This window comes from Oxyura jamaicensis, chromosome 5 (assembly GCF_011077185.1).
Source record: "Oxyura jamaicensis isolate SHBP4307 breed ruddy duck chromosome 5, BPBGC_Ojam_1.0, whole genome shotgun sequence".
In the NCBI taxonomy this organism is placed as follows: Eukaryota; Metazoa; Chordata; class Aves; order Anseriformes; family Anatidae; genus Oxyura; species Oxyura jamaicensis.
In genome coordinates this window covers 9,469,391-9,496,245 of record NC_048897.1, presented here as the reverse complement: position 1 = coordinate 9,496,245, position 26,855 = coordinate 9,469,391, and the positions used below count along the sequence as shown (strand labels likewise).

Below are 26,855 nucleotides of genomic sequence, written 5' to 3'. Positions count from 1 at the left end.
GGCCTAATTTATCCCCAGCACATGGATAAAGCGTGTAGAGGGGGAATAAAGAATTAGTGGTTTGATTTGCAAAGGGGCTGGGTTGGTGAGGTACTCGGCTTTGCAGCACCAGAGTGGGTTTAGGGTTAGCATTTTGCACATGTGGAGGAAGGTTTTCTCCCCGCTGCTTGCCTTTTTGATTCCTATAAAGTTTTTGGCCTGTTTTTTGGGGTGAGCATCTACCTATCTTCTTTCTGTTGTGGGACTCCAATAGTCATTGTGTGTAGGAGCTTGGAAGGCACACAGATGTTCCCACGGATCACATACACTATTAACTGATGGAAGTGAGGACCACAGGAGTCGAACTGAGGTTGTCCAACTTACTCAGGTGTTTCCAAGGGCTTCCTCATGTTCTTGTCAGGTGTGAGGAGTGGGCACATGGGAGCTTCAGGAACAAAAATTGGGTATGAGCCAGCCATGGGCACTTGCAGCCCAGAAAGCCAACCATATCCTGGGCTGGATCAAAAGCAGTGTGGCCAGCAGGGCGAGGGGGGGATTCTCCCTCTCTACTTGGCTCTCATGGGACCGACCTGGAGTGCTGCACCCAGTCCTGGGGCCCCCGCTACAAAAGATGTAAGCCTCTGAGAGTGGGTCCGGAGGTAGGCTGCAAAAATGACCAGGGGGATGGAACAGCTCCCTTATGGGGAGAGGTTGAGGGAGTTGGGGTTCTTCAGTCAGGGAAAGAGAAGGCTCTGGGGGACGTTATTGCAGCATTTCAGGGTTTTAAGGGGTGTTACGTGAAAGATGGAAAAAGGCTTTCTAGCAGGGCCTATAATGATTGGACAAGGACCAGTGGTTCTAAGCTGAAGAAAGGTAGATTTAGAGTCAATATAAAGAGTAAATTTTTCATGATGAGGGTGGTGAGACACTCGAACAGCTAGCCCAGAAAAGTCATGGATACTACACCACTGAAACTGTTCAAAGCTGCATTGGATGGGGCTTTGAGCAACCTCACTTAATGAAAGATGTCCCTGCCCATGGCAGGGATTAGACTAGGTGATCTTCAAGGGCCCCTTCCAACTCAAACCATTAGATGATTCTGGGCCAATAGCAGTCAGATTTATTCATTTCACTTAAGCTTCACTTTATTTTTTTAGTCATGTTTTGCATTGGTGAAAGTCGTAGGTGAAGCCAATCTTTCACACTATTCTCTTGGCAGCCATCGAAGTAGCCCCATTCTCTTACAGTTCAAGTGTAAGACCTAGTGTAGGAAAAGTAAGTAATATTTCAAGAACATAATTATCAATTGCAAGGTTTAATATTAAGTTGCAAAAGGAAATTCCTTAGTTGAATTAATGACCAATGGCACTGTTAATGCTAAATGAGTCCATCCAGATCATGTTGTTATCATAAATGTCAGATGAATTAATCATGATTAGGCTGTCGTTTCACAGTTTCTACTGTGTCCAATAGTTATTGACGCTGATAAAGGATGCTGGTAGAGCTGCTGGGTAAAAAGCTTGACCCACTTAAATTTTTGTTAACTTGTCAAGCATCTCTGAGCACACCTCTGTAGACAGAATTTCAATGGACACATGAATTTATTTGCGGTCCCAAGTAGTTGTAACGGCACAATTAAAATACAGTATAGCACCAACTTTGAATCCGAATTAATGCTTTGATGTGTAGTTCAGATAATAAGTTTATCTTCACTAAGAACTTGTATAATTTTGTATGCATGGCTGGATTGTAACCTCTAAGTAGCAAGGGTTGTGATTATTTTTCTTATATGAGCTGTAGGTGTGTGGATCCAGGCATAAGAGCCTTACATGACATTTCAAGTATCCCCTCTCTGGGACTCGCCGTGTGGCACTTGATAATAATATGCTTGGATTGTAGTGCCAAGGATTGCTTTTTATAACGTATATAAATGCTTTTGTAACCTATGTCTGGAATATTGCAGAAAGGCATGGTCCTGACTTCCTCTTGCTTGTGGCTTTGTTTTTTCTCCCTTTTCCTTACGTTAGAAATTTTTTTGCAGGGTTACCAGCTTCACCACTGGTTCTGAATGCTAGTGTCAGCATGAGAGAGGAGGCAGGTAAAGAGCAGGTAGGCGGAAGACAGTAGGAGCCAGATTGCCTTTTTCAGTAGCATCCTACACATCTAAGATTAAAGTGCCTGTTGGACTGCCTTGTCCCAGTCTTTCCTGACTGTGTCTGTATGCTCCCTTAGCTGTACCCAAGTGCAGCTGAGCTTGTTGCACTGTGTGGTTCAGACTGGCTGTGCAGATGCAGTTTGTACCAGTGTTAGAAACCAGCAGTGAAAATAATAAGAGTTGGAGAGCCTTGAGACAATGTGAATAAGTAGACAGATCCTTAATGCCTCGTCTAAGTGATGAGAACTCCTGTCCTGATGAGAACAGGGGAGAAAATGTGCAGTAAAGATTACGAGGCACAAAAATCACATATTGTGGCTGAGGCGTGTACAAATTAATCCTTTCATGTTGGAAATGGACAGGTGCAGTGCCTTGGGTGACTGAGTCATGATCTTTCTTGATAGTGATCTTCTACGGAGTACCTGTAATAAAGAAAAGATGATGCTAAAATGCACACGTGTACACAGTAATATATGCACACTTGGTTCACATTAGCACAGTGCTGTGCCAGCTTTCTTCATTGCTATATGAAACAACAAACGTATCGTGGGCTGAGTGCTCTCTGTAAGAAGGCGGACTCCTTGGTGCATGTTGCACCCCAGATACGGAGCTGATGTCTTGTTATTCACAGAATTTCTTCAATTACTGGGCTTTTGGGATTTTGCCGCTCCTGAGATGAATGTTTTGGTCAATTGAGAGTCTCTTTGGTGCTCCCGAGCAGGGCTACCTCTCTTTGGCAGAAGGTGCTGGAGACTGAGGCAGGCTTGGAAGATGCGCTGTGATGCACCTAAAGGGAGAGCAAAGCTGACAGCTTTATGGCTACTGTCACAGAATCGGAGCAACTCGTAAAGAGGCCAGACTGAAGTCGTCTTTGCTTTGATAGGCATTAGAAGATAGATGTTACCCTTGACATATGTGCTCCTGTAATTTGTGTATTCAACAGAAAAATGTCACTTGGTGACCATGCTGTATAAAATGTGCCTGATACTGTCTTCAGGGCTGGCAGATATATTTATAATGCAAGGGGAATCAGAGGAGCCACCCACACAACTGAAATATTTTCAGGAGATAAAGGCTGTTAAACAGCTTGAAAAGACCAGCTGGGTCTCTAGAGGGTAGAAAGCCAATTTTGACCTTATGGAAACTTTACTTGCTGATCTTACAAAGGAAATGTTAGCAGAAAAGAGAAAGAGAAATCTATAATGGAATTACTTTCACCCTTACAAAATGTGCGCAATAGCAAGGCCCACAGAAGTTTTGTGCTCCTTAAACGGAAATAAACTGAAAATGGGAACCAGAGGGTAAAGTGTTTGTGCTCTTCCCTGATGCCTTCCCCTGTCATAGTGTCCAGCTCTACTCATCCACGCTGTTCAGCATTTCCCATTGCCCGGCAAGGGATATCCCAGAATATGCACTGGTGATCCCACCTGTGACTGGGGGCAGGCAGATACTTTTACTGAATAGACGAGAACATGTACTATCCCTGTCAAAGCAGTACAAGAGTACGGCTTTAACTTGCTCCTGTTGTAGAAGGAGCACAAACTATACCAGTAAGTGGTATTCTGGGATGATAACCCTGGTGGCTACAAACCAGAAATCTTTTTCAGTGCAATGTTATTTTTTCTGGTAATTGGACTAGTTCAATCAGTGCACAATTGATTAAGTGTTGCCGATTTCTTAGCTGAAGGGAAGTACTGCTGTTTATTTGTTCTCGTTAAGCTAGTATCTTTATTTAAACATATTGATGCTTTTCTGAAAAAAAAAAGTTTTTCTCAACCCATTGCAGCCCTTTGGCTTCATTTGTGTGACTATTCTTACAAAGAGGAGAAACTTCTTTGCACGTGCTGGTCACCTCTACTGAGAGGTAGTTAGGTGGGTGCAGCTAATGGGCCGAGGGAAGTGTTTGTCCTGAAAATATCCCTGTTACTCTGTAACTTGGCCAAAACAGCACTTGTTTTTGTTTTATATTAATTCCCTGATGGATGCTGCTGACCAGTGTAAATACAGCTCCATCACCAAGCCACAGGTGGGAGGAAACTGACCAGTTGGTTTCTAATGTTCTTGCTTTGCTCTGGCTTTTACCCTGGAGCTGTTGACAGAAAGGTAGAGCTGCAGGGTGAGAGCTGTGCTTGGAAAAGACCTCTAAGGTCATCTAGTCCAACAGTCCCCTACCAATATTACCCACGAAGCCATGTCCTTGAGTACCACATCTGCCCTTTCCTTAAACACCTCCAGGGGTGGTGACTCCATCGCCCCCTGGGCAGGCTGTCCCAATGAACATGATTAATTACCCTCAGGTTTGGGGACAGTGAGCGAGAGAAAAATGTCTCCATGCAATCAGAATACTTCCAGACCTCTTTTGCACAGTACAGAATGACTGGACATGCTGCCCTTGAAGGAAAAGGTGTTCTTGGAGCCGTACTAATTAAAGGAGGTGTATGAGTTTGGTTCTTCTGCTGTAAACTTCCTTGCATGGTCATGACTGATTTTTTTGTCTCCAATAAATTTATAAATGAAATTTATAAATGAGGTGAATTGTTTTTCTCTTATCTTTTTCCATCTCAGTTGTGATGTCTGGGAGGCACAGACGGTATGCTTTGCACTAATGGTAGCAAACATATAGGAGGTGAAAGAGCCAAAGCTCTCCTGTCCTGTGTGCTCCCTTGTGCCACTAGCTGTACTGCAGTAAATACAGCAGCAGGGGCGTGGGAGAGACTGGAAGGTGTGGAGTGACAGTTTAGGGGCTGTTAAGAGGTATTAGTGTGGGGTGGGGCATATGAGAGTATTTTTAAATACTTAGAATTTTGGAAATTTTGAAAGGGTGTAGGAAACTTTTTTTTAAAGTTACCCCATGAATTTAGGCTATGCCTTTATTCATGCCTCGTCAGAGTGAGACAGACAACATTATAAAGGTAGAAAGGAGCTGGGTAGTTCATGGAGGAAGGATGTCAGGCTTTGGGGGATGATGAGAAAAGGAAAATGGTTTTGAGTTTACTTTGAAAGTGGGACATGTTGAATTGGTGTTGGCAAAGCCTTTACACTGTGTGTGTGGCTGCTTCATAAGTGCTGGCAAGTAGCACTGTTATGGGCACTTGGGGACTGCTGGACTCTGAGTACAGGGTACTGATCTATAGGTTTTTTTTCCTCTTAGCAAAGGACATCTCCTATGCAAGCTGTATTTGAAGTTATAAAAGAGTTTTTGAAAAGCTTCACACAGCAGCTTTTCATAACTTACTGTAACATCCTGCTGTTTAGGATAACTAATGAATGCATTTGTTCCTTGGATATGTTGAGCCAGATCATTTGTCTGTATAAACTGGCCTTGCTTTGTGGAACTGGGGGGAGTTTCATGCATTTCACCCCACCTGAGAACCTGTGTCCTAGTGGGCATGTCAGCGCTGTGCAGGGCTGAGAGGAAGCTTGAGATGCCTGGTTGCTTTGTTAGCAGGCTGCATTGGTACAGAGGAATGTCCAGAGCAATCTGTGCTCTCTCTGATGGAAGGAGAATGGCTCTGCTTTGAGTCTCGATTCCCACGCTCCTGCTCCTTACCTTCCCCAGTAGCTGGGTTTTCCTCCAAGCTGGGTGGTGCAGGGAGGACACAGCTAAGTATACATTGAGGTCATGGAAAAATATCACCAGTTCTTTTTGTCAGGAACTGACATGTAATTGTAGGGGTCTTAATCATATTTGCAGGAAAGTGGAAGTAATTGGGAACAGATAATGGTTGATGCAAGTCACTTGCACTGACAGCTTAAAATATAGAAAGTAACTACTGTGGAATTGCTGGCTGGATTTGTGTTGACTGGAGATTAAGTTGTGTACCTAGCTTATTGTTGGGAATATTATGGCATGGAACATGCACAAGAACAACTGGTATTTCCAAGTTTGGGTGTCATTTCTTAGGGAACTTTTAACAACATATACTTCACAACCTGTCCATAATGAGGAGCTACTTTCTTCCAGCCAAGTCCAGACTTTGCTTGACTTCCTGTGGCTGACTTTCTGCTCTTGTTCCCATCCAGCTGTGAGGTATTGTCCCCCTGCCCTACCTCCTGCAGACTGTGAAATGTTAAATCAGTCCAGACACAAGAGGATGTTATCTTCATAGCAGGAGTTTGCTCATATCTGAAGAGATACGAAGTTTTGACATAGCCACAGCATATTTCTGAGTTATAATCTCACCATAGGTAGGAACAGCAGCATTTGTCTGATTCTCATAGTTGAAGATCAAATACGTGCTTTGGCCAGCCATCCGCACAGGGCAGGAAGCAGCTCACCCAGGGACTTCAGGCAGCCCCAGTGCAGTGATGGTCTTTACAGCATGGTATGAGCCGGCATTTCTGTAAGGAGCCTGCTGGGGTGCTGGGTGAGCAAGAAAGACATGGGTTTATTACTGTACTTTAACTGTTGGCAACAAAGAAGCCTATCTTTTCCTATTCCTTCTTGCTTATGTCAAAAAAAACAATGTATGTTATATTACACATAAAACATCTGACTTGGTATTCCATTCTGTCCTGGACCCGTGGTCTGCGCGCAGCACCCTGTGCTTGACGTTTGCTTTTGTCTCAGCAGAAACTGTGCCCAGTGCCCTGAGTTCCTTGTTAGCCTTGTTATAGCACCTCATCTGATTCTTGAAAATGTCGGAGACATTTTTATTTAATTAGAGTAGTGCATGCTAGTTGTAATGGATGGGCATTAGCCAGGCTGTTTGTTTGCAGAGTATAGTCCTGCCTGGGCAAAGCGAACATCGACACGCACGTGCAGCTCAAACTGGAGAGCTGTTTAGCCTCTCTGCCAGGCTGATGGTCAGTCAGAAGGGTGGCAGGTGGCAGAAACTGCTGGAGAGAGGTAAGGAAGGACTATATGGTTCTTATTAACGTGTGGGCCTGGTGTGATTCTAACAAGAAACACGCTGGTTAGCTGTAGTGCGACTGGAATACCAGTGGCCAGTGAGCAGCTGTTATCCCTGCAGTTTAATCTCCACCTGTAGCATTTAATCTACTTGACCAATTCTTGTGTAACTGTATCAAATCCCATGACAGAAGGAAAATGGAATGAAGTGTTTTAACTTTGGATTTTCTTGGATACTTTTTTGTTTTCTATCAATTTCTGAAGCTCCAGGATAGGCTATCTTGTCACAGACTTGCATGGTGCCTTGCTTTTTTATTTTTATTTTATTTTATTTTTTTGTTTCCCTCCATTTTTAAGTATAAGCAGTAATTATTTGTGTAGCCTACTGCCTGGCCTGCCTCAAGCAAAACCAAAATTTTCCCGAGCTAGACTCATCAAATAAGTACTGGGAGAGAATTTCTGCTATCAAAAGGCAGGTTCAGGCCGCGTCCCTGGGCAGCGCAGCGACCCGGGCGGGCAAACGTGGCGCCGGCCGGCCGTCAGGGCGTGGGGCTGCGGCTGGCGCAGGGCGGGCGGAGCGTCCCTCCCCGCTGCGGAGGCCGGCTCACCTACCGGCTGCCTCCCGGACCCCTAACCCAGCCATGGCCACCACCAGGCGGCCAGCGCTCGCCACAAAAGGTGGTGGTGACCCAGACCGAGTGCCTGCCCCAAAATGCGGCTGTTCAGGTCTCCGGCTGCGGGGGGTGCCCGAGCCTGTTGCTGCCATCGGAGGGTGACAGAGATGCTGCCCGTGTGAGGTGCGGGCAGGTGGAGGAGCTGATCAGCCTGGTGCCAGAGCTCAAGGAGGAGGTGCAGAGATTAAGGGCTGTCAGCAAGTGTGAGCAGAAGTTAGGCCTGCGGAGTCACTCCTTGCTGTGCCTGAGAGAAGGGTACTGGGGTGACGCCCCAGATAGCGGGGGACCCCCAGCTCTGTCACTGTCGGGAAGAGGGAGGGACCTGAGAGGTGGAGAGGAATGGAAACAGGTCCCTGCTCGGCGTCACAGCCCCCTCCCTACCTTCTTTGCCTCGCCAGGTGCCCTCACACAACAGGATTGAGGCCTGGGAGCTCAAGGGACAGGGTGGTGGGGATGTGAGGGAAAGTCCATACAGGAGGCTGTCTAGGGCAAGGAAGGCAACTGCACGCCTTGAGACTGCCTCCACCTAGAAGGAAAGAAGGGTAATGGTCATAGGCGACTCCCTTCTGAGGGGAGCAGAGGGCTCCATATGTTGGCCAGACCCTACCCGTAGGGAAGTCTGCTGCCTCCTGGGGCCCAGGTCAGGGACGTTACCAGGAACCTTCGTGGCCTGGTTTGCCCCCCTTTAATGATTTTGGTATCAAGATGGAGCAATTACATGAAGTATTGTCTCCACTTTGTGTGAGGTGCAGAGAAATGAAGACATGAGTCCTGTTGATACTAATTTGCCTCTGACAGGAATTGAGAGAGGAGGGGAAGAACTGCATCTGCTTTCAGGTAGATGCAATACCCTGCAATGTGAAATTACTGTAGCTGACCTGACGCAAACCTTTCAAAACCCCTTAAATAATGTAAAAATGTTGATTTCTAAGGGATTTAGGGTCTCTTGGCTGAGTGTAAAATACTTCAGGTGACTTGCAGTGTCTCAAGTCAACCTTCATTTCTACAGTGGGTCTTAAAGCAAAGATAGAAAACAACACTGATTCAAGAGATGCATTCCGTTTTCCCCAGGCCCAGTGGTGCTAGCAATCCCATTAAAGCAGTTCCTCCTCCAGAGGGAAGGTTGTAGCACAGTGTAGCTGTTTCTATTTTTTAATCCCCAGACAAAAGGGTACTTGGGCCTGAGAGCATGCATGGAAATCCAGTGCTTAAGGCTGTCAGAAAGCTGCTTCGTGCAGCACTCGTTGAAATGAAGAACTCTCTGGATGGCATAAACGCTGCTGTCCTAGGCCAGACAGATCTGAATTCTGCCTTACTCACTGACTAGGTCACATCCAGTGCTGAGACCATTTGCCAAATACCAGTGCTTTTAAATTACTGCACAGCAGCTCTTCATTTACTGCTAAGTGCCTGCCATAGCTGCAGTGAGTTTTGCTGCTGGCCCAGCAAGAGCCCATTATTTTGTAATAATGGCTGATGGGCTCACAGCTGATGCTACGGTGCCCTGCCAGCACAGGGGCCATGCTCGGGTTCAGTGTCTCCGTGACCAGATGGAGGATTGGAGCAGAGGGAGTTGCTGCAACCCAAGACAGAAAATGTATTTGGTTTGTGTGGTTTTGGATGGTGGGTTTAGGAAAGCAAAAGATAGCTAGACTTGCCTCAAAACTGGGAATGTGTTGTTAGCTCTGAAGTTACCAGGAAGATAGGATGGGTGTGTTTTCTCCCTGGAAATACCATGGTAAAAATTGTATGATGTAGTTCACTGCCTTGGAGATTTTCTGGGAGCAGAACGTGTGCCTTAGTTTTGTTGCTGTGGATACATGAAGATAGAAGTCATTCTCAGTCACTGGCTTAAAAGCAATAGCTTTTTTCTTAAAAAAAAAAAAAAAAAAAAAAAAAAGGCATAAAAGGAGGGGGAAGGGAAAGAAAGAAGAAAGTACTTTGCAGAAATCACAGCACTAGGCAACTTACAGCGCTGTGACCTTAAGTGCTTCACTTAATTGATTGGATTAGGAAATTAAATGACATGTGAATTGGTGGTGCTACTATCAGAATTTCCTTTGCCTACGTTGGCTGCTCTTCCTGTCTCCCTCACTCCTCCACAGACGCTTCTGAGGGCGTGCTTTGGGGCATGCTTGTGGGATGACATTTACGCAGTGGCTGCTCCCCATCGAGCTGGGCGCTCGCTGAGGGTGTGTGACAGCGTCATGGGAGGGCCTGGAGAGCTCTGTGGCTGTTTCCTCAGGACAGTCACTTCTGCCTTCCTGCATGATGTAGATAGAGCATTGTGGATTGTGTCAGGGCAGCTTGACATATTGCCGTGACTCAGTGTTGTGCTGCAGTACTAGGGTGGTGTGACGCTGGACCCTAGCTGCTGTGCCATCAGTTGGCTGCATTAGCCTTGCTCAGAGTATTTCTGCACCCTGAGCTTTGCCCGGAGCGTGGGCAGCATCCTGCTCTTGCTGGTGTTGCCTTCCTTGCAGTGCCTCAGGTCTGAACCCACCCCAGTGTGGGAAGGATAGTTCTCCTTGTGCTTATGAGGATGAGAAGAACAAACGTAGGCACTGCTGTGATGTTGGAGGGGATGCATCAGTTCCTCGGGAACTGGAATACCTGCTTTGGAAAATACCTCTGACCTTTGAGACTTAGTGAGAGACAGCTGGCTGTGTCTGCTGATAATGCATGTCAGGAGTTAAGTACCTGCCATGCTTCAAAAACACCCTGTGTTTCTGAAGCTGTGGAACAGTTTCAAGAAGTGCTGGGCCAGTACTGCAATGAAGGCATTTAAGCAGTCAATACTCAACAGTCCATAGCGTGTGTGTGTAAATATATATATATAAATTTGTGTATGTGAGATTAAATGCAGTCTCTGAAAAGAAACATATTTAATGGTGAACTCAAAATAATGGCAAATCAAGTTAAGACTTAAACTTTCTCTGTTTAATAGCACTTGAATTAAGAAGCAGTAACTGGTGTAGGTTCATACTAGGGCTTTAAAGGAAGATGAAAGTGCTTGAACCACAGGAAATCAATGGCTTAATTGTCTGGAAAAAGTCTGCCACAGTACCAGGAAACCTTCTGAGGGCAAGAGCCTATTCCACAGGTGTAGGGAGAATGTTTGGCATTTACATTTCTCAGCAATTTCAGTTCTGTCAGGTAACTTGTGAAGTTTTGAGTCTGACTGGGAGTTGAAAATGTCTTTCTTCAACTCTCTCCAGGCCCACACAAAGTGAGTTATTCTCTTTACTCGGGTAGTAGGGTCTGTATTGAAAGAAAGGATGAAAACTTGACTGGTTCTATTTTAAAAACAATCTTGTGTAACATCTACGTTGATAAACTTGCTTTCTTCTCTTGATGTGCCTTCAACTTTGGGGCAGTTTGGGTAGTAAAGTTCAGTTAAAATGTTGTTTCTGCAGGTTTTAATTGGGTTTCAGTTTTTGTTCAGGGACATCTTAGCATAACGTAAAAGTAAAAACAACCAATAACCCAACTGTAGTAAAAAAGAAACACAGCATTCATCCAAAAATGGCAAAAATATACTTGAATAAGTGTATGATTTATTGCGTAACTGCTTAGTTAAATGAATGATGATGCATCTTCCTTAACAAACTTGCGTACCAAACTGTAGTGAAGGGGGTATTTTAAGCTAACATCTCTATCTTCGCAGCTACAAAGCAGGGAGAATCAGTCCTTATTCAGAGGTAACAGGTAAAAATGGAAACTAGGTTTAAAACTGCTGACCATATCCAAGGTTTTGTGTTTGGGACTTTAAATCATTTTGATTTAATTAAGGACACTGCAACTACTAAATTATCGGTGCGTGTCATAACAGCGCCTGAATTATGAGCGGTCAGCATCAGGCAGCCTTTCCCTTCTGGCAGGCGCAGGAGGATGTGGTGGGAGCTGCTGGTGAGACGTGGCGTGTCCTGCTGTCCCGTGGTGGCTGAGGCTGGGTGGCTCTTCTACAGGCGGCTGTTTGAGCTGGTGCTGTCCTCTCCGGCTGCTCCACAGCCATGCTTGTGCAAGCCTGGGGAAGAGAGGAACAGCGATGCCTGGAAACCTCAAGAAATTGTCTAGCACAACACTCCGGATTTCACATGATTATTTGAACTCATTAATGATTTCTGGTCCCAAAGTAACCGATTTTATTTTAAGATACCAGCACAGATGGCTTTGGATTTCTTGACGTTCCAGTAGATACGAAGTCAGATATCGAGTTAGATGACAGTGATGGAAAGCAATGGCTGATGCCAGGAGGCTTTCAGGAAGGAATCTGCTGTTTCTGCCTCCCTTATAGGTTTGCAATGACTGTTGGCCTTCTCAGGCTGCCGTGGGATGGCCACATCCTACCCATGGGACGGATTGTTTGCTGGGCTGATTCCTCCCAGAGTACCTGGTACATGTATGAACGGAGCCTCATCTTCCTGCTCTGTATTGGGGAGCTTGCTGTGATAGAGGTGAAAGCTCCTCCCCAGGAGAAGAGGGAGCTTTCTCATGGGAAGCGAGGATCACAGACCTGGCAGCTTTCACTGCTACGCACTGAGCACAGGTGCTGCTGCGAACAGACACAAAGAACGCAAATCCGTAACAAAATCTCTTCAAAGGGACACCCCACTCCACGTGATTTTATCTGGGATGCTGCTAAATTTTACATGTGGCACAGGGTTATGTGGCTTGGCACAGTGTTGGAAAGCGCGCAGTATTACAGTGGTGCATACAATAGAGTAGGAAGAGGTCAGATCTTACAATCTGCCAGCCACGTAGCTGTGCTCTGGGTCAGCTGCTTCTGAATAAGCAGGACTGCTCGTCTATTTACTTGCTTCTGTAACTGTCACTTGGTAACACAGAGGTGAAAGAGGAGTTCTCTGGAGCCTTAGTCTCGGACAGAAGAGACTTAGTCGTACGTAGATCTCAAAAGCGTACAGGATCATAGTTCATCAGTAATGTTTGCAGCTCTGTACCATTCCTTGGCATAGGGGATGTAGCCCTGAGCCAGAGCTTTATTGGATTTAGTGTTTACTAAAGAGCTTTTCTTGGTGCCAGAAAAACTCCGATAGCAGCAGCTCCTTTTCAGAAGGCAGTGGTTCAGCATAGCTCCCACCTGAACATCCACAGGCGCTCAGGAGCTCTGGGCAGTGCTTGAACAGTCATCTGCTCTTTGCACTAGCTCTAATCAAAGTTCACACGTGTCTGTCTGTTTAAAAGTTGAGATACTAGTATATTGCAAGCAGATATTCTGGACTTTTTGTAAAGAGTAACTCTAAAGAGTAAAATCAATCCAGGGGCCTTTGGTGAGGAGTGAGGCAGGTGCTGTAGGAATACAACTGTCAAGGTCAGTGCTGATGTAATGAGGATGAGGGTAGTGTAGGCTTCAGGAATATATTTTAATATATTTCTATATATTAAAAAACCCAAACCACTAACAACACACAGGGGCTTCCACGAGGGCGATTCACGTGTTGGAGCTTGTGCAGGTACCAGCTGGGGGTAGCAGCAGCTTTGCTGGCCTTTGAGTATGTGGTGATGGACTTGGATATGGTGGGAGAGATGCACGCTGTGGTCTGTTGTGAGGCTGGGGAGATGGCTTGAATCAAGCAGCAGGAATGGAAGGAAGAGATTTCAAAGGAACAGGATGATGCCAAGTGGAGTTTTTGTTTGCAAAAGGGGGTATGTTGGCAAAAAATTCAACATTTCCTTTAAAAACTAAAAAAAAAGTGGGGAGGGGAAATGTAGAAACCAGTGGGTTGTGGCACATAGGTGAAACTTGCTGACATTTAATTTTGATACTTTTCTCTTAGGAACACTGTTTTGGTTTTGTTTTTATCATCCCTGAGCAGTGCCCAGGGAAGAAGAGAAACATGAGGAGAGCATTTCAGTCCAAGCAAACAAGAGCAGCAGGGCTCGTCTAGTTCAGGGTGTTCCAGTTCCTGGAAAGCTGAGCTGTCTGTGACAGGTCTTTAATCAGACAGTTTGAATTTAGGCATTAGGACTCCATTCACCCTCTCTTGCGAAGCCGTAATTTCCTCACTTAGGAAACCCATGAAGTGAGCCTGAAGAAATCCGCTAGGCAGTTGGGAGTTGTCAGAGCCTTCTGTCCCCGTCGATGGACCGCAGGTTGTGTGCTGCACGTCAGGCAGCCGGAAGGCTTTTGGCACAGGCCAGGGCAGAAAGGTTAAACACGTTCCTCTAGTCTCTGGAGCAGGATGCCTGGTGTAGCTGGGTTAGGAGGGGAGCCCTGTTGCGCTAACTGGTGTCAGCGCAGCTGACTTTCCTGTTGTTATCATTAAAGCATTGCTTCGAGGCCCCGTTGTGCTCAGCAACACGTGGTAAATAGACAAATGTCTTTTAAAAGATAGTCCCTTGATGAAAGAGGAGGCCAAAAAACCTGAGAATAAAAGCAGAGACGTAGGCAGGCAAAACTGCTTGCCTGGAGTAGTGTGTGCAGCAGGGCAGGGGAAGGCAGCATGTCTGCAGAGGGAAGTGGAACCCTGGTCTCCCTGCTGGTGGGGCTGGGACCTTCGCTGCTGAAACCGCAGCTGCCTGGGCTCGTGCCTCAAACAGGCCAGGGACATCTGTGCAAGGGCTGTGATATTCAGAGGAGGATTCGGCATGTCTCCTGGGTCAGAGGAGTACACTTGAGCACCAGCCTCTGACTAGTGATCTCCGCTTCTGCTGCAGCCCTGTCTCTTTCAGGAGGTGGGATTGCAGCCTGAGTAGCCTTAAGTGACCCGGCTTTCATTAGCATCGTTTAACAGGTGTGACGAAGCTGTGGCAGTGCATGCTTTTATGTCATCACCCAGCCTCACTGGAGACAGCGTTGTGTGCATGCTCCTGCAGCTTCTCTGCCTTAGCTGTCGTGCTGCGTGTGGCTGCGGTGTAGATACAGCTGCAGTGGTGTGTTACACTTGGTTCTGCATTCCTACAGAATGAAAAGATGACATTAAGATGGGACGTGGGTCAGGGCAGTGCTCTGTCCAGCTTGTTCTCTCTTTCATAGCAGCCAGGAGCACTTGCTGAGCCCGTCAACACCAGCCCACAAAAGTTGTGGGGAGAGAGGGATCCATTGGCATCGTTATTACTTGGGCTTCTCAACTGCTCTCGCTCAGTGATTGAATTTGTTTTTCTAGGAAGAGTCTTTGCTGTTGTGAGTCACTCTGGCTTAGAAGGATTTAGCTTTCAGCTGCCTTTTGCCTTAAAAGGTGATGTTGTTTCTGGTATTTCTCAAGTTTAAAAATACAATAAAATTCTAAAAATTGTCAGGCAGCTCTCCTTAAGAAACACTTGATACTCTCTTCCTTCATTATTTGTTATTTTTTGTGTTTTTCTTTTTTTTTTGGGGGGGGGGGGAGGCTAACCAAAACAAGGTAACGTTTAGGGAACGCACTACTGATGCTCCTTGGGGGCCTGCTTGATTTATGTGGCAGTGAAACGTCAGGCAGCAATGCTCCCGCACGCACCAGGGAAGTAGCCTGCTTTCTGTCGTGCTGGCTTTCTAGAGCAGCTGGCAATTGGTGGCACTCCGCACGTGAGGTAGTGCGGTCTGGCCTTCTCCATCTAGTTTTGGTTTAAGGAGTCACGCTGTAGCACACCAGTCACAGTTGCTCTACGGACCAAATGCCTTTCAAATGGGAAAGGAGGCTGTCCTCTTTGTCTGCGGTCAGGAGGGATGTCACACCGTGTTTGTAGGAGCTGAGCCTTAACCCTAAGGAAATTATAGGGGTGCAAATTGCATTGCACTTAACTAAAAATCCCGGCAGTTCCAAATGTAATGCTTGATATACATTAAAAAAAGTCTCGTGGCACAAAGCAATAGTGTGATCCCTCACCTACTATAACTGTGATAAAACTACAGTGGAAGAAGAAGGGCTTTTCTTTTTAAGAGGTCAATCTACACTGCAGCCCTTACCACTGCTTCTGGAGGTGGAACCAAATTGTTGATGATGCGTTTCAACATTACCATGCATTTGAGTATAGCTGTAACCCCGCTTTTTCCCTGTGCAGAAGCATTTTATGCAATTCTCTCACTCCCGTGCAGAAGATGTCTTTGATTTCGGGGTATTTGATACATAAGCTGCTCCCACCAACTGGGCTGGCTGTGGTGGCATTTGTCAAAGTCTGAAACTTGAATGATTACAAAGATTTATCATTATCACGGTCAGTTACTGTGACCTTCTCCTTGCACAGGAAACATCAGCTTGTGCTCTTTTCTGAATGCTTTCTGTGCCTTGTTCCCCGGGAGCAACAGAGCTTGTTTCTTAGGCTGCTGGTGGACCATAAATTGCAGGGTGATGTTTTACAGGCACTCTCTACCTGGACTTTCCCCTGCATGCCCAGCATGCTACATCTCTTGCCATTGCACATTCACTCTCACTTTATTAGCTTGTGTGGCTTTCCTAAGAAAATGTCACCCCTTTTTAACTGCTTTTTAACTGTGTATTGGAAATCTCCAAGAAGAGATCATCTCCAGGCAGTCAGTCTTTCTTCAGTGACTTGAGTTTCGTTTTAGTGATGAACTTCATCGAGGTTGAAGAGTGTGTGGGGAGCTAAGAGGTGGGGAGAAGACCGTGAAGTAGTGAGCTGTAATCATGGATTGAAAAGTGTTCCTGAAGTGATGCTTCATCTCTGCCTGCCTGTTTTACTCAGAAATCTGTTGTTTTGTCTCTTGCAGAAGCACCTCTGAAGAACTGGACATTATTGCTCTGGGAGATCAACAGCACCTTCCAGCTGCATCTCGTGTACCAGCTGTAAATCCACTAGTCGCAGTGAGTTTCTCCTATATACTCTATTTTCTCCAGTGAGGGTTCATTAATTGTAATCAATGAAAATGATCGTATCCTCTGTTTAGACTTTGTCCATTCACTTTACTACCACAAAAGATTTGATTTACCAATCCCAAGCCAAATGGGTATTTTTCCCCCTCATACTGGCAGCTTGGTATTGTGCAGGTGCCAGAAAAGGAAAGCTTTCAAGTTTTGCTGTGTCTTGAGGTGGGGCCGTCATACTTCGATTGTTCTGCTTATTTATCCATTGACCAAAACGAGAACTGGATCAAATATTTTGCTCCTGAGAAACAGCTTCTGAAGTAGTTATTTTAATTAAATGGAGGAGAGAAAACTATTGCTTGAGTAAAGAAAATTGACTTGTCTGCTGGTTCAGAGTGCCAGAAGAAAGCACGTCATACACCAATAGTCATAGGCAGGTGGAAGGAGAAGGTGTCACAGTGCTGGAGTGTTGCTGAACCTGTTCTTAGGTGTACTCTTAAAACAAGAGGCTGGAATATTCTCAGCGCTGTAAGGAAGCTTGCTGACCAATGCTATTTGGATACCAAATGAACTCTTGAAAATCCTTGTTCCATTAATTTTTAATAATTCCTACCTAAATGAAATAGTGAAGAAGAATGTTCCCCTAGTCCAACCAGCTGCCTGTGAATGTTCACATAACTTGCCTATGATTCTTTTATCAATAATTCTCTTCTATCAATAACACAGTAGAATGCGTTGAAGTGATATTTGATATTTTGCACAGCTTAAAATGACATAACGATTGTTTGCAAAGTCATCTCTGGTTTTGTATCTCATGTGGGGAATCAGATTTCCAAGAGTAGAGGGGCAGGAGTAAGTCTAGGCCTGTGCAAGTGTTTGCTCTGAGGAATGCCTGAGATAATAAGCAAACAAACAAAAAGGTAAGTGCTTAAGGGATCTTAGGACACTTGTACAATTAAATGACATTGAATATTGACATGCTATAGATTTGGGGTTCTGGGGGTTGGGTGGAAGGGAAGTGTTTGTGCTCAGGTAACTGAGTCTCCTGAGAAATAATGACAACAACAGGAGGAAACAACTCTAAAAGGAAAGGCCCCATATCCTCCGAAAGGATATAGGAAAAAAACGGTTTAAAAGTATGTTTCTAGCCTTTGTCAATATTGCTGATGCATAAATTATATAAGACTTAGAAAAAAAGACTTGGAAGAAGGTCCTTTCTAGAGAGCTATTGTTTCTCTGCCTGGAAGGACCCAGCCAGCTTGCAGCATTTGCAGTGAATACCTGTCAGAAATTGAATATTGAGTGAAGGTAATCTTTCTAATGAAAAGTAGTTAGAAGCAAGGCAGAGTCAAAGGAAAAGCAACTGCTCAGCTGGAAGACTGCTTCCAGTGCTGCAGACGCCCTCTAAGATGCATATTTTATGTATTAGAAGTATTGATCAAGGCTGTGGTGTGCCTCACGTTAGCACTGTTCTTCCTGATCGTTGTGATAAAGATTTCTTAACTCTCTGAGTTCCACTCCTGTCTCTGTGAGCAAGTACAGCACACTTGGTGCTGCTGTGATGGGGGACTCAGCATTGTATGTGGTGGTTAGTTTGCTGCTTTTTTCCTTCTAATTTAGTGCTGTGCAGAAATAACTGTTCTAATCACAAAAAGATAAAAGGCTGAAGCTCAGTTTCTGTACTCACCTCTGAGTTTCTCTAGGAAATCTGCAAATGATGCAGATACCTCTGCTGAAGGTATCATGATCTTGTCAAAGAAGCTGCCTTCGATTTCTCTCCTTTCCTTCCCCCATTAAGCCCTTAGATCCTTGGTCCTGCCTGCAGGCATTCTGCCTGACAACTAGACCCTGAATTCATGCTGAGTAAAATGTAGGAGGGAGAAGAGCTTTAAGTGAGACACGTCCTATGTCAACTGACAGAGCACTGCTCCTAGCAGAAGCTTCTTGATGCATGGACAGATACTCAGCCGAGTTTCCTGGTCGTAGTGCAGACATGCTGGTTTAGATCAATTAAACTTCAGAAAAATCATCTGCAGCTGTGGTGGTATCATCTTAAAGGAGTCGTAAAGGGATGTCACTGGGAGCAGTGCCTGGTATGCACATTAGAGATGCACTGAGCTGAGTGCTGTAAAGGAGCCCTGGACTTTGCTTCTGCAAAGAAATATTCCAGGCTGCTTTTTGAAGCTCTTGACTTTAACTGAAAGCAGGATTGCATTCACACACTTAAGCCTGCTTTCTGTTCCTCTTGAGCTGATGTCCATTCTCTTCTGATCCTTTACAGCACTCTAAGAAAATTGAATCCAGGTTGAACCCGTGGAAGCCACCTCCACTAGTTAAAACTAGCCTGCATCAGGGGGTGATGTCGAAAGCCTGTTCTGTGCTATAACACTTGGCTACCGCACCCTGCGGAGGCAGGAGGCTGCAGCTGTGGCTGCTTGAACAAGGCTCTCTGTGGAGCAGGTGTGGTGCTGGATGCCTTGCACGTGCTTCTAACGCTGACCTGTGCCCACCCTTGTCTTTCTGCTGCTGACTTGCCTTTTGTTTAGCCAGTGGGCTTCTTGTAAGCTGCACAAGTGCATGCCGGCACGTATACCTCTTGAAAGGAGAATGATCTGGAAGCTAATTACGAGCTCTGCAAATCCAGCTTCATCGCTCTGGTCTACATGCAGATTCCCTCTGAGAATTCAGTAGTGTGACTTAGTCTCCGTGCCTGTTTCCCTTTTGTTAAAGGACTCTTCCCATCTAGGATTGGAGCTGAGGATAAACATAGAGAGCTAGCGAAGGTCCAGCATAGCAGTTAAAGAAATAAGTATTAGGATACCTTTCTCTAGTATTTCTGCCCAGCCCAAGTTGTATCCTTGAAGTTTGTTTAGCAGTCTGCAGATGGGTGGGAAGTGAGGAGGAGGTTGTGTACCATGCTAGTGATGCCAGGTGTCATCCCAGCATCCAGTCTGGCTCTGAGCACCCAGTGTATCTCGCCTTCTCGAGTGAAAATGCTCACTTAGACCTGGGACAGCAGCAGATGCAAACAGCTTCAGGTTCACGTTCCTCACCTGGTGTTCCACTAACAGCAGCTTTGTTCCTCGTGTGGCTGTCTCGCAATGCTTTGCCTTGTTTGGTCACATTGTTTAACTCAGCTGGCCTGCCTGTCCCGTGTTGGCTTCACTCTGGGGTCTCAGGAAAGACTTCTGCTTTCGAAATGTCACCATTCTTTTTCAGAGACTGGCTATTTTGTGGCTGCACAGCCTAACTCAGATGCGCTCTCCAATGTGTCAATGAGTAGAACCTGGATAGGATTGACAGCTATAAAACATTCCCTCTGAACTCTGAGATGAAAGCAAGCCATTTCCTTCCTCCTTCCAGAGAGGGCTCATCTACTGTAAGGGGGAGGTGGCTTTTGTTTGCTTGTTTATTTTATTTTATTGAAATGTAACTCATCAGGTATCATAGCAGTATCTGTGGCAGTCCACGGCAGCGTGCTGTGGTGCCTCATGCTATGGGAAGCTGGGAATATGAGAATGAAAAGCAACTCTGCCAAGGGGCTTCAGTCTTCCTTGACTTTTTTTTCCCCCTCCCCTCTTTTCTCTCTCCACATTGGCTCCTAGAATGCAAGGGCACTGCTGAAATATGCTGGTGGTTAATCTTGTATTATTATATCTTTGGTTCATCCTGGCTCATAACTTGTTCTTCTTCATGCCAGAGCCAGCTATCTGAGAAAACGCAGGAAGCAGGCTGCAAGGAAGCAGGCAGTTCTGGGGGTACCACCAGCTCTGCAGAAATAACGCTGTGTGATTGATCCTTATGAAAACGTTTTGAAGAACTGAACAAGAAAGCATTGTAGGAATTTGGAGGGTAGATTAATAGCATTCCTGTTTCAGGCTGTTTATTTGTAGCTTTAACTTTTTTTAAGGCAAAAAGTCTATTTTTAGCCTGTTTTTTTTTCCCCCCACCTCGCTAACCCAAACAAATTTCCTTCCTCGGAGGGGAGGGTGGAGTTGGGAGGAAGGAAGGGTGGAATTAAACTGCTTCATTAAATCAGTTTCAAGATCATCAACACACAATTTCATTTTCACATTGCAGTTCTGAGTACACAGAAGTCCTTTTACACTTTCCAGAGAGGGGAAGCTTTGTGTGCAGAAGGGGAGAATGAGGGCCTCTGAGACAATGAGGCGGTTATGGAAAGCTTATGACTTCTGCTGAATTTTCTTCCTTCCTGCATGACTTTTTCTCCTGGTTACTTCTGTTAGGGTTTAGCCCGTAATTTCCAAGGAAAGGTGGGGCTTGGTGATAGTTTGCATTCACAGCTCCTAGCGTGGCAAGATGCAGAGAAGGGAAGGATTCTGGTATAAACAGGAATGTCAGTTAGATGTTGCTACGCCACCAAAGGTGGATGTTCTCGCTGAGATCCCAAAGTATATCTGGTAAGAGGTAAGACTAAGAGTTAGGGGGTTATGTCAGGTGTAACTCATTTGAATAGGGAGTCAAACTCTCCTGAGTCCTAGGATGGATGTTTTGATGGTTTTATGGTAAGTTGCTTCTGATTTAGAGAGAACAAGAGCAACTAGCACCTTTCTTACTAGGCTGATATGACTTGAGCTTTAATATAATTACCGATTTTGGTGTGCTGTAGAAAGGGTTGATGAATCTAGGGCCTGTGGATCGAGTCTGCAGAAAGAAGCACAGATCCCTGGATTGTCTGACAGCCCAGCAGCCAGTGTCATCTGGCCAATGCAGAGAATTGCTGCTTTCTTCATTCCCCCTGAATCTCTTGGGCTTTAACATTGGTTCTTCAGCATCTGTGAAGGTTTCTCCTCCCTCTGTTGATGGGAGATGAAGCATCTTTGCAACAGAACTTGTGAAGTCTCCCTGTGGCAGCAAAAGAGCAGAGAGCTTGTCCTGTCTGACTGTACAGGCTTCTCAGGACTGCATCATGAATCATTTCTTCTTGAAACGTGTTGACCCTGTTGTGTGTTCTCCTGTGCTGCTGGAGAACTGACAAAGAACAGACATCACACTTCTGTTTATTTAAAAAAAAAGCAAACAAAAAAACCACACACACAACATCAACAACAAAACACCCAAGCAAACAAAAAACCCTTTCCTGTTTTGGAAATAAATTCTGTTTTTCCCCATCCTTCCATGTCAGGAGGTTCCTAATTTTTCTCTTGCTAGTTTAGTTACCAAGTTACTGAACCCTGTGTGTGAGCTCAGAGCTGGAAAAGACAACCTGACTGTCCGAGCCTCTGTCCCAGGGAAGGCTCCCTGCTGTTGAGGATCAACATGGGACAGGAGCCCTTTCTGCAGACTCTCAAATTCTTTCTTTATCCGCTTTCTTCTCCTCTTCTGCTTTTCCCACTGAGAGGCTGCTCCAGAGGATGACTGCTCCATACTCAGCTTCTCCTGACCTCCAGCACAAGAATCTAAGCTCATTTCTGCACCAGGATCACTCTGCGGGTTAAACAGCTCTTCTTATTTCTTGCTACTTCCCCCAGCCAAGTCTATTTGCAGGGACCAATCCTGTCCATTATCAGGCTGTGTTCTGCCGATTTGAACAAGCCGAGCTCTCCCGAGATAGGCCTCTTATTCTTAGCAGCACTTCTGTGCACCTATTTTCATTTCAGTTAATCATCTCTGAATTGTAATGTGACCAGAACTGTTCACAATACGAGTGGCTGGGAAAGGGCTGCTTTCAGTAACACTAATTTCAGCATCTAGCTATCAATAGCGGTTTAAGCTAGGTTACACATTTGAGAAAGATTTCCTGGTCTTGTTCTGAAGACATCAGTAAAGGTGACTCTTTTCTGCTTTAGGGGAGTTCTGTCAATGGTTCCTTTGATGTTTAAATAGGTACCTTAGTTTGAATAGGCAACATCTTAGGCACTGCATCTTGAAATGCACTTTTTGTGTGTGTGTGAGTTTACTTGAGGCTTTTATTATTCAGAAATCTCATTTTATTGGAAGTGCTCTTATACTTGTAGAACATGTAAAAACAATTAGTGAATTATCCAGATCTGAATTTCAGAATCTGAGCACTCCCATTCCAAGTAAAGGTCCCTTTTAAGGTATCTTTCAGTATCCAAAAATGTCTGACTATCAGCTTCCATCCCTGGATCACACTGGGCACTGCACCAGCAAGAATATATGCAAAGAATGAAAATAAAGTCCATTATTTATGACCCTCTCTCTGAGCTTCTCTGGCTTGTGTGAGGAAAGTGGAACTACTTGGAAATACTTCGCCTCCCCTTGGATTTCTGGCTTCTTTGAAGGTTGTCTTGATCTTTGTGAATAATCTTTGGTTTATACGTTTGATTTCATGCCAGCAAACTAAATCTTTCTATAATGCGCATTCCTTCAGGGTTTGTATATCATGAAGACTTGAGGCATTTCTCCCACTGTTCTGTGTAGTAGCATTTCCCTTCAACTGGCACTGAAGAATAGAGGGATGTGGTTGTGAGCAAGGCAAAGTCAGGAGCTGGTGTGTGGTTGTTCTGCAGGCTCTGTGCCTGTCCAAGAGCAATCTGCATAATTGCTCTCTGTATCTGTCCTCAACCTGGGGGCAATGGCATTTTGTCTGGCCTAGCTGAGCCCTTGTGCTTTACTAAATGCTTCTGGTGACACGTTCTGCTTAGCTGTTGGGGTGACGGTGATGGTAGCACAGAGCTGGTGGTGGAGATCAGCTGGTGGCCCCCAAAACCCACCTGAAACAGCGGTGATATCTAGCTGAGCTTAGTGGTCTCACTGAGTGTGTTCATGTTAGGATAGGATGCTAGTCATCAGTTTGTCCTAAAATGAAGTAAATGTCCTAGCTTTATTTATTTATTTATTTATTTATTTATTGGGGGGGGGGGGGGGAGGAGTGAGGATTTTAACTGAAATCCTTGCTTGAGCCCCCTTCCTGTTAGATTGCTCTGCCACTATGCTCATACAACTTGTTGGATACACGGATATATACGTTAAGAAAGCACCCATCTTTAAATGTATTCATCTTCTCTAAGATGGCAGCCATCCTTGTGCACTGGGGCTCCTTTATATCATTTGAAGTATATCATAAACTCAGCCATTAAAGTAACTTGCCACACATCCCATTATCCTTGAATAACTTTTCAGGTGTACAATTATAGTCCTTTCTACCTTCTTTCTTCGTGCTGTTGGGGAGGAAGAAAAATACTCTGCTGCTTTTCAAAGTATTCTTTTCCTGCTATATCAAATGTAGTGTTAAAGTTCACTGTGCAGTTCTCTTCTAGTCACTTGCTGTAGTCCTTTAAAAGTAAAATTACATAATTTATATAAATTCAGAGGAGGAAAAGTTGAAGATGTCTGTACCAGCCTATTTTTTAATCCTCTGTGGAAGCTTGGAAAAATTCAGGTGAGTGTTCTGGAAAGTAATTAGCATTTGAAATTGAGGCTTAGATTGGACTGTTTCTCATGTGTACTGCAGGAGATGTTTCTGGAGTCCCTTTGCCTTTTGTTGGTAGGAGTAATCTCTCAGTTTTAATAAATAGCTGCTTCAGAGTTGTGAAGCAGCTTCCCCATAGCTTTTTGTCCTTGACAAAGAAGGTGGCCAGCGTCTGGTTTACTTTGAATTGAGAGATTAGCTCGACCCTTGTAATCTTGAATATGTCTCTTATGCCTCTTTCCTGCCTGGAAACAGCCTCTTATTTGGAATTTAGTCTGAGTAAGACCGATTTATTTATTTGCACCACAGAAACATTTACGAGCCATGACTAGCAACTCATGCTATACTCATACCATGTAGAACGCCAGGACAAGAAGACAGTCCTTAACCAGAGAGCTTTCAGTCCAGCGTGGAATAAATGACCGCTGCATTAGCAAATACTTCTGCCTGAAGAGAGACTCGGTGCCAGCTGTGCACAGCCCTCCCAAAGGGAGGGAGCACACAGTTCATCCTACAGGCTGGTGAGAGCCGTACTTCCAGTACAGTTAGTCTGTACAAGGCAAGTATGTTTTGCTTCTCAGACGTGGACACGCACCCAGGGTGCTTCTCATCCTCAGCAGCATGCGGAGAAGATAGTGAGCAGCAGGGGGCTGCTGGAATCCTGGTGAAGATTGACCCTGTTCTGGCTGTGCTTTTCCCAAAGAGCCTCTCGCATGTGTACAGAGAAGGTCTGTGGGCTGTGCAGATTGCTTTTGCTACCAGCTTCCATCCAGATGTCTGATGGGGCCTGAACGGGGAGAGGTAAAGGGACACCTGTGACATTTCAGTGGGGCCCTGCTCAATGAGGGCTCTATGAGTTCTTTAGCCAGGACATGGATTTGGACACTTGCAGTCTGTATAATTATGTTGCATTTTAGGACTAATTTGTCTTGTTCCCCTATCTAAAAAAAAAAAAAAGGTGTTTTAACAGTAGCAGGGGTTTATCCTCCCCTTTGCCCCTTGAAGAAACAGTTGAACCCAGGATTAAAAGCTGAGGGGCAGACCTGCCAACATGAATCTAAGGGATAATTTTGAAGAGACAAAACTCTGTCTTGAGAATTTTCCTCTGGCTCGTTTCATGCTCTTGAGCATCACTGAAGTGCTGTTTGTATCAATGTTCAGGCTCATGAATAGAGCATTGCTCTCATTTGCATTTTGGGTGTGTTTAAAAGGCTATCTCTGCAACTGTAAGGGCTACATCTTGATTTATTTTAATTGGTAGCATAGATTGTACAGAAAAGCAGGACTTGAATTTGCTTTCTCCAGAGTAAGGCTTCCAGGCAGCACAGAAAGAGCATTCATTTTTGCAAACTCCGTGTCTGAACTTGAGTCTCAAGTTAGGTATGGTGCTATCAGTGAAGTGAATCTGCCATTAGCTTCAGATGCCTGGAGACTAGCTCTCTGCACCTGAGCTACGTGCACTGTCCTTCCAGTCAGTAAGAAGGAGATGTTTTAGGACACACTTCGTCTGACCTTGTTTTAGACAACTGCTTTAGCACAAAATTCATTCTGCCCTGGAAGTGTTTCATGCTCTCCAGCAACTCTGTTGGCAGCCCAGGCAACTAGTGCAGGAGTCCATGTTGACGCTTGCTCAGATGAATCCCGTATGAAATACTTCCGCTTTTCAGTTTGATTGATTAGGTATTTTCGGCAAAGCATTGTCAAAGACATCCTGGTACCCACGAAGCAGGTTGTGCGCTGCATCTTTTCTGCTTTTATTCTCTAACTCTCTGTCTAGAGAACGGAAATTATTCCATCGTGACAGGAGCATTGGCCTTCAGAAAGCTCCTTTTATCTACACGAGTACTTTCTGCGGTATTTTTCCACTAGCGTTGGCCTTTTGCTTATCCATCTTAGAGTTGGATTAACTTCAGAAAGGAAAAAGTGCTTTGTATGGAACTCAGAGACACATTTATTTCTTTGACCAGTAAATCAGTATTATAGTTCCCTGGGGACTGGGAAAGAGGTATTATGATGGAGTTATACTTCTAAGTCCACTTTCCTGAATGCTGAATTTCCAAGGGGAAGGTATAAATCTCCTTTGACACAGAAGAATCTATATGAAACAGTTTTTGGTGGCCTCATTCTCTTTGTGTTTGTTTCTTTGCCTTCCTTTTCTGCCTTCCTCCCTTTCCTCAGGTGCTACGGTATATTACTTAGTTTCCTTTGAGGTAAGTGTAGCTTCTTTGTCACTGTATGGAACACATTCGTATTCAGGAGGGCTTTTTCCTGTGTCAAAGCCAATATTTTGTTGCTTTGTAACACTAACCTTCTTGGAACTCTCCAGCTAATATTTTTCTTTTCCTCTGTCTTTTATTGACTGTGGTACATTTAGTATTGCTTCCCTCCCCAGTAATTTTTTGGTTTTTATTCATGACTAATACATCCATTTTACGAAGCAATGAAACCCATTTACAAAGGAAAGTGAAGCTGGTTGCAGGGCCTTGATGGAAGTGACAATAGGAGGCACGCACTCTTGAGTCATGTTTGTTTTATAAATGAGGTTTAGTGTGCAGCGGAGAGGCACAAATTCTGCTGGCTCTCCAGGATCCTTCTGGCTCTGTTGAGGTATTCTCTTCTACAGTGTGACTCTGAGGCACTGAGCTGAGGCTAGCTGGAAACAGTTCTGTTCAGCAGAGAGGGCAAGGAGCTGTGGTCCTGTTGTGTGTCTGTCCATGGCTGGGAATTCACATGGTGTGCAAGGAAGGAAGGAGGACTCACCTGCATTGCAAGCATTAATCAATGTGTTCAAGTAACATTTACTTTTCAGCAAACCACGTTTTGATCACCCTCAGTCTTCTCTTTAATTTATAGCTACTCCAAACCTCAGTTGTACACCTCCCTGTTGGCATTCCCCCAGCCCCATGAGGATGCTGTCCAACCAAAACTGGAAGCAGCTGCTCTTCGTGGACATTGAGCACTCAAAGTTTTGATTCCCTGCTTTGAAAGTGGTGGAAAGCCAGTGAGTGAATGGCAAATCTGGCCATCTAGCAAATGA

The 26,855-nt window shown here is 45.0% G+C and overlaps 1 protein-coding gene across 3 annotated transcripts in view; it reads left to right on the top strand.

Moving 5' to 3' along the window:
• Positions 1-26,855, top strand: part of TSPAN4 (tetraspanin 4) — a 410,086-nt gene that overhangs the window by 53,012 nt on the left and 330,219 nt on the right. For all 3 annotated transcript variants that reach the window (XM_035327287.1, XM_035327285.1, XM_035327286.1), the window contains exon 2: positions 16,329-16,422. The gene's annotated coding sequence lies outside the window, so the exon portion shown is untranslated. The remainder of the gene's footprint in view (positions 1-16,328; positions 16,423-26,855) is intronic.